The sequence below is a fragment of the Pezoporus flaviventris genome, unplaced genomic scaffold (assembly GCF_033815535.1).
Source record: "Pezoporus flaviventris isolate CSIRO_AGI_PZ_B2104156 unplaced genomic scaffold, CSIRO_AGI_Pfla_v1 ptg000001l, whole genome shotgun sequence".
NCBI classification, from domain to species: Eukaryota; Metazoa; Chordata; class Aves; order Psittaciformes; family Psittacidae; genus Pezoporus; species Pezoporus flaviventris.
Genome location: NW_026892549.1, coordinates 36,784,062 through 36,790,061, shown reverse-complemented (window position 1 = coordinate 36,790,061; position 6,000 = coordinate 36,784,062).

Sequence of the window (6,000 nt, the reverse complement as noted above, 5' to 3'; positions counted from 1 at the left end):
TTTTAGATTGAAAAGCTGTGACTGAATTGAAAAGATTAAGGCTGTTTTTCAGTCCTTTTGGTCGCATAGAAGGAAGAAATGTCATCAACAATTCCGTTCCCTTCCTCTTTGGCAAAATAAGTAATAGAAAACATTTAACAAACGCATTTAATTTAGAGGATTAGATCCCCAGAATCAGAATCCTGATATCCACTGTTGTGGTACTAACAGCATCCTGTGCATGACTGCTGAAGGACTATGTTGACCCCCATGATAATATTGTACAGTACTTTGACTCATGTTTAATTCTGATTAAGTTGTGCAACTCTATCAATTTAAGGTCAAGGTCTCGAATAAAGTCTTTTGTGAGAACTATTAGCAGATCTTTTAAAATTAAAAAGACCCATGTGTCTAATGGCCTTATGAGAATAGAATTGCAAACGATGATCTTTAAAATAAATTGTAATTTTATGGATACTTATTAAGAGAATTTATTGTATTGGTAATTTGCTATATTGCAAGTACTGCTGCCAGTCTAGTGACTTGTAACAGAAGGAAAGAATGCAGAAGCTACTTATTACCATACTTTTGTCCTTGTCTCTGGTATGGTTGATCTGAGGGTTGGAGAAGTTTTCTACAGGATTTTTAAGGTTTGTGGTTTCTTACTGTGCAGCGGACAACTTGCAAATTGTCATGCTCTGGCCCTGATCCAGCAAAGCACTTAAGTGTGTGCTTAACTTTGAGCATCCAAGTTCCATTTACTGTAATGTGGCTACTTGTGCACAAAATTAAGCACATACTTAAGTGCCTTGTTGATTGCAGTCAGTGTTGTGCATTTAGCAAATTTGAGCTCTCTAAGGAAGTTGGAAGAAGAAAGAAGAAGAAAGTACAAGTTAGCAAGATTTTGTTACTGCATTACAGGCAGGGTGAAGGATGCTCTCAATAGTACCACACCCAACTGTACTAATTTCCTTTATTAGCTTCTTTGTCTCCTAAGTGAGACAACGTATTTCTTGTAAGGGAAGAGTGTCATATGTAGAACAGCTGTGTTGCTCAGATTATTTGAATAGATATGTTAGAAGTCTGAATAGGTTTTTCTTTTTCTTCTTCAAAAATGTAAGGTATAGTTGTCTAATATGCTGATGCTTTTCCATTTTGGAAAGGTATTATATCTTGGATATTTGATTAACACTCATAAACATGACATTCCTAAAGATGAATCCTTAGCAAGAACAGTCAAAAACTTTTTGCATGTTTGAATAGCTTTAGAGAATTAAAAGCTTTAGAGATGACGGCACAGATAGATTGATAATGTTTCATTACCCACATACACTCACAGTAACACTAAAGACAATGTTTAAAACAATATGTCATAAACATTGTCTTAATTTTTCTGTAAGAACAATTTTATTCTGTGAAGATCAATCATATGGTGTAGGAGCATAATTTAGAGCAAAATTTTTGTCTAAGAGTAAAGGAACTTTTACTTATCAAAGGAGAAAAAGCGGGTAAAAGTCTGCTCTTAAAGCAATACAGACAAAGCACTGCAGGTATTTTATGGGACATGCAGATCCTACAGAATGTAATCTATCAGGTAAACTTTTTTTCTCTGTGTATGTGTGATTTTTGAGCAATTTCAGTGTTATGCTAAATGTTTTTCTTTCCTTTGATTCCAAAGTTAATTCCATTCATTTGTAGGGTAAATTTGTATTTGGAGATCAGATACAAAATGCTTCTGAGAAGACCATATGAAGTGCTTGGAAAAAGCACTTCAAAAAACCCTGCAGTTTTGTAAGCATACTACTGTTTAATTTTCACCATTCCACTCCCCCTCCAAAATAAAGTGGTTTTTTTTTTTTTTTCTTTCTAGGCACTGACTAAATTAAGTAATTAAGCATTAAGTAAAATACATTTTTGTGGTTGGTAATCATTAATTGTAGACTTTTAGAGTGCGATACTTAGAGTCAAGGCTCCATTGTAAGAACCTTTTTCCAGTGCTTGTAACTTTGTCAAACATAAACCACTGGGCAGCAATTTTCATGCCAAATATCTGCCTTGGGCTATTTTTTCAAAACTTTTAGCAATATGGTCAGCTGTTTCTCAGAATGCACTCAGGGAAAATCTGTTTTGCTCATGTTAGGAAAGTTTTGAAATATTTTGTTGACTACTTGGTTGTAGTGGGTCAGAGCTTGGGAAGAGATATTCCTCTTTCACTGGCCTATGAAGGTCTTCTTCAGTCTGAAGAAATCCAATCCTCTGTAAAATTGTTTGCATATTTCATTTACCAGCTTCTTCAAAGATTCTGTCTGCAGTGGATGTATTCTTTCCTGGGGCTTGCAGATCTGAGCAACACTTGCTCTCATATTTTTCTTTTCAATTGCCAGTGGTCCTAAATACAAAGAGAATAAAGGTGTCTATCAGATGTTCTCAGCCTTCTTCCTGCAAATCACCAGACAATATCGAATAAGAAGTAGCTTGACCAGAATGCAGAAAAGGCAGACCATCAAGGAAGGGGAAAAAAATCCAAACCAAAACAAAGGAAAAAGCATTTGGGCACAGAAAAAAGTCAGAAGTCATAAAATGCACCGAATTTTTAGGAGAAGGACTTATGAATGTCACTGGTTCTAGAAAAGGGGTTGAACGGAAAGCATTGCAATTGAGATATGGAATCAGAAAGGGAATAAGAAAGATGTGGCACCAAGGCAAAGATAGTAATTGTAAAGGAAAAAATAAGTTAGAGACAGGAAAAAGAAAAATAATGTGCCTGTAACTGGCATTCCTGTGTCTCCATATTCCATTGTCACTGTCAAATGTCTCTGAATCCTACTTGGCCTCATGTGGGCACCTCATCCTCCTCTAATTCAAATGAGGAGAGGATAGTTTAAGTGAGTAGAACAAGTTATTAATGTTTTTGTTAAGGCAAATGACAGGGATTAGTGTGGTTCTTATCCAGTTCATGAACACCACAGTACAAAATAAGATAGAGAGCAAAAACCCCCCAAAAAATCCAACTCCTTCCTACAGTTACCTAAGAGAGACTTCCTGTATTAAAATCTGCTTTCTAAAAAATAGAGAAGTTGTATTAAAAATGAAAATGTATTAAAATTTACTTTGCTACCAAAGTAAAAATATTAAGCATCCAAAATTCAAGAAATGCCAGAAGGCATAGGTCTTGTCAGATGTGTATGTGACAAACATTTATATGTTTTTCTGTTATACAGTGCACTTGGTAAATGAATATTTTTCTTGGATGTTGCAATCAATTTCTCCTACAGGACTAAAATGGGAAATGGAAATTACTTCAGAGACTAACAGTTTTGTGATATTAAAGATTGTAGAGAATGACCAACAAAGGGTATGGCTAGAAATCTCACTGAAATCAAGGCAACCGCATCCCCATCCCAAAGAAACAAATGAGACCAAAAATATTGGAAATGGTTTCTCTTCAAAACCCCAGAATCTAGCCCAAGGTGGTTACAAGTTGTAAGAGTTACCAGGTTTTACATAAGAATGGCAAAGATGCAAAAAATGCCTCTAGGGACAGATACACTACATAAAAGTTTTTCTTTCTGACACAGTAAGGAATTATGTTAAGTATGGCCTACGGTCAATATGATGTTTTGTTGTATTAGGCACTGGCCAGTACACAAGCCATCATGCTGTGTGCTAAAGGAGCCCAGGAAGATGTTGTGTGATCCTGGCTTAGTCACCAACCTAGGGCTTGGCCATGTTTGAAGCTTCAGACAAACTATGCAGAACAGCAGTATGGCTGGAAGGGAGGGGGATTACAGCTCTTGAAATCTCCTTCGAAGAACCTGCAAGCAACATGTAACATTAGTAATTGGAATGCGTTCCCCCTCTGCGTTTGACCATTGTCCCATTGTTTGCCATGGGGCTTGTTAGGGCATTAATTCAACTAAATGTTAGCTGCCTGTATGTAAGAAAGAGACCATTACTTATGATTCCTATTTAGCAATATCTTAAAGGCCCACATTTAAGGTGTCATTGCCTCTTGAAAACTCAGCTCTAACAAGTTGAAGCAGCCATTGTAGTCTGGCTGACACACAGAAAAGGTGGTCCTGAAAGGCAGTAAGTATACCCTTAACTAAAGAGACTGAGGTTTCTGAGACTGACTACTCCAGTCAGAGAGAGAAGAGGAAGTATTTGCCACCTGATGAGGGAGGCCTGTGAATGTCTATCGTGCCATACACATTCTGGAACTGTCCTAGCACATGGGATCTGGAGCCATTTCAGCAGCTCAGTGAGGACCCAGGTGGTATAAATATCCTCCCTTTGAGTTGCCTGAGCTCTTAAACAGATTGTGCCCCTAGTAAAGGAAGAAAATAGTTTCTGTATTTACCAGTGACCACAACTCCAAGAAAAAGCACTTGCAGGCTGTTTATTGCAGCATATCATAGTAGCAATTGTAGCTGTGGTTGCCTCACGTGAGATCTGAGAGTGGGAGACTGAAGGGATTCCCCAGCAGAGAGGGATGAAGGCAGGCAGGAGGCCCTGTCCTGGAGGTCTGTGCTGCCAGCAAGCAAGGGGAGCACAGATGCTGCCAAACAGCATTAAAAGAACTCTGACATTGTCTGCCACTTTGAAAACTTCCTCTCATTTACAAATGAAATTCATGTAATTAAGGTAAAGGCACTACAGAGTGTTTCACAAAACACCATTTTTTATATTATAGCTCTTAAAAACCTTTACTATATATAATAAATAGTAATTGCAAAATCCACGTGCTTCACATCAGCATCACTGGGAGAACTGACGCAGTAGCATAGCTAGATGTTCTTGTTCTTTGTTTTCTGGGAATTTAGTTTCTTTTGTTTTGTTTTCACAATTGAAATGGTTTAAATGTTATTAATCTAGATTTGCTGAAAAGGTCTGTGAACCTTTCAAGGAGCCTGGTCTGAGTTTAGAGTTTGTAACAAAACCTGAAACCAGGCAAGTTTCATGTGGTTTTGAATTTCATTGTGAACGTTTCACCTAGATGTTGAAATAGGCTCAAAGTTACATTCCCAGTTTGAAAGTCTGTGAGAATTTTCCATTCAAAAGGATCAGGACTGCTTGATGGCTTTTTAAACAAAGAGTGGAATTCATCCCTGTACAGATGAGCTGAACAAGGCCTTCACTTCAGCCTAATTCAGACCTCAAAATAAGGACTTAATACAGTACATAAGCCTTATGCTGACCTTCTGCACAGAGATGAATGTCAACCCATACAAACATATACTGCATGGCTACAGTTTCAATTCAGACTATTTTAATGTCGCATTAGAAGCCTGAAGGGAAGAAAAATACCGGCGTATAAAATGAAAATACTGAGGTTAATGCAATACTAAGATTGATAAATATATTCTTTGCTGGTCAGAAAATTTCAAAAGCTCTGGTGCTCATCTAACAATGCCTTATGATAGTCACCATTGTCTTCCTACCACTACAAGGCATGGAGCTCTATAATTGCGAAAAAAAAAATCATCTTTCACTTGAGAAAAAAAAAGTGCACAATGCCATTATTTTGGAGAAAAAGTAGGAAAAGGAATTCAGTTGTAAAAAATAACAGAAAGAATAATTATTATATTTAATGATATGATATTTAGACCAACCTCATGGCCTTGGGACCATGACTTCCTGTTTTCAGCGCTCATTGCTGGCAACACCAACAGAAGCAATATGCTGTGTTGCAGATTTAAGCATTGGAGACTAAATATAATATGTATAGTTTGGTTATAGTTAATTAGTGAACACCAGAGGCTGCTAATGTGTTACTTGCATTTGGAGCAATTGTCTGCTTGCGTTAATGACAAAGCCACCACTCAATATCCCTGAGCTCTTGTAGAAGGGACAACAGGTGGCTATCTGCATGAGTAATTGGCTGATCTAGGCTATGGACCCATTGCTCATAGCTGCCCACTGCTAATGGCAGGGAAAATGTGTGAGAAGAGCACGCTTCAGCTTGGGCGACAGCCAGGTTGTGGTGCGGTTTCTCATCCACTGGCTGTTCTGGGCAGCTGT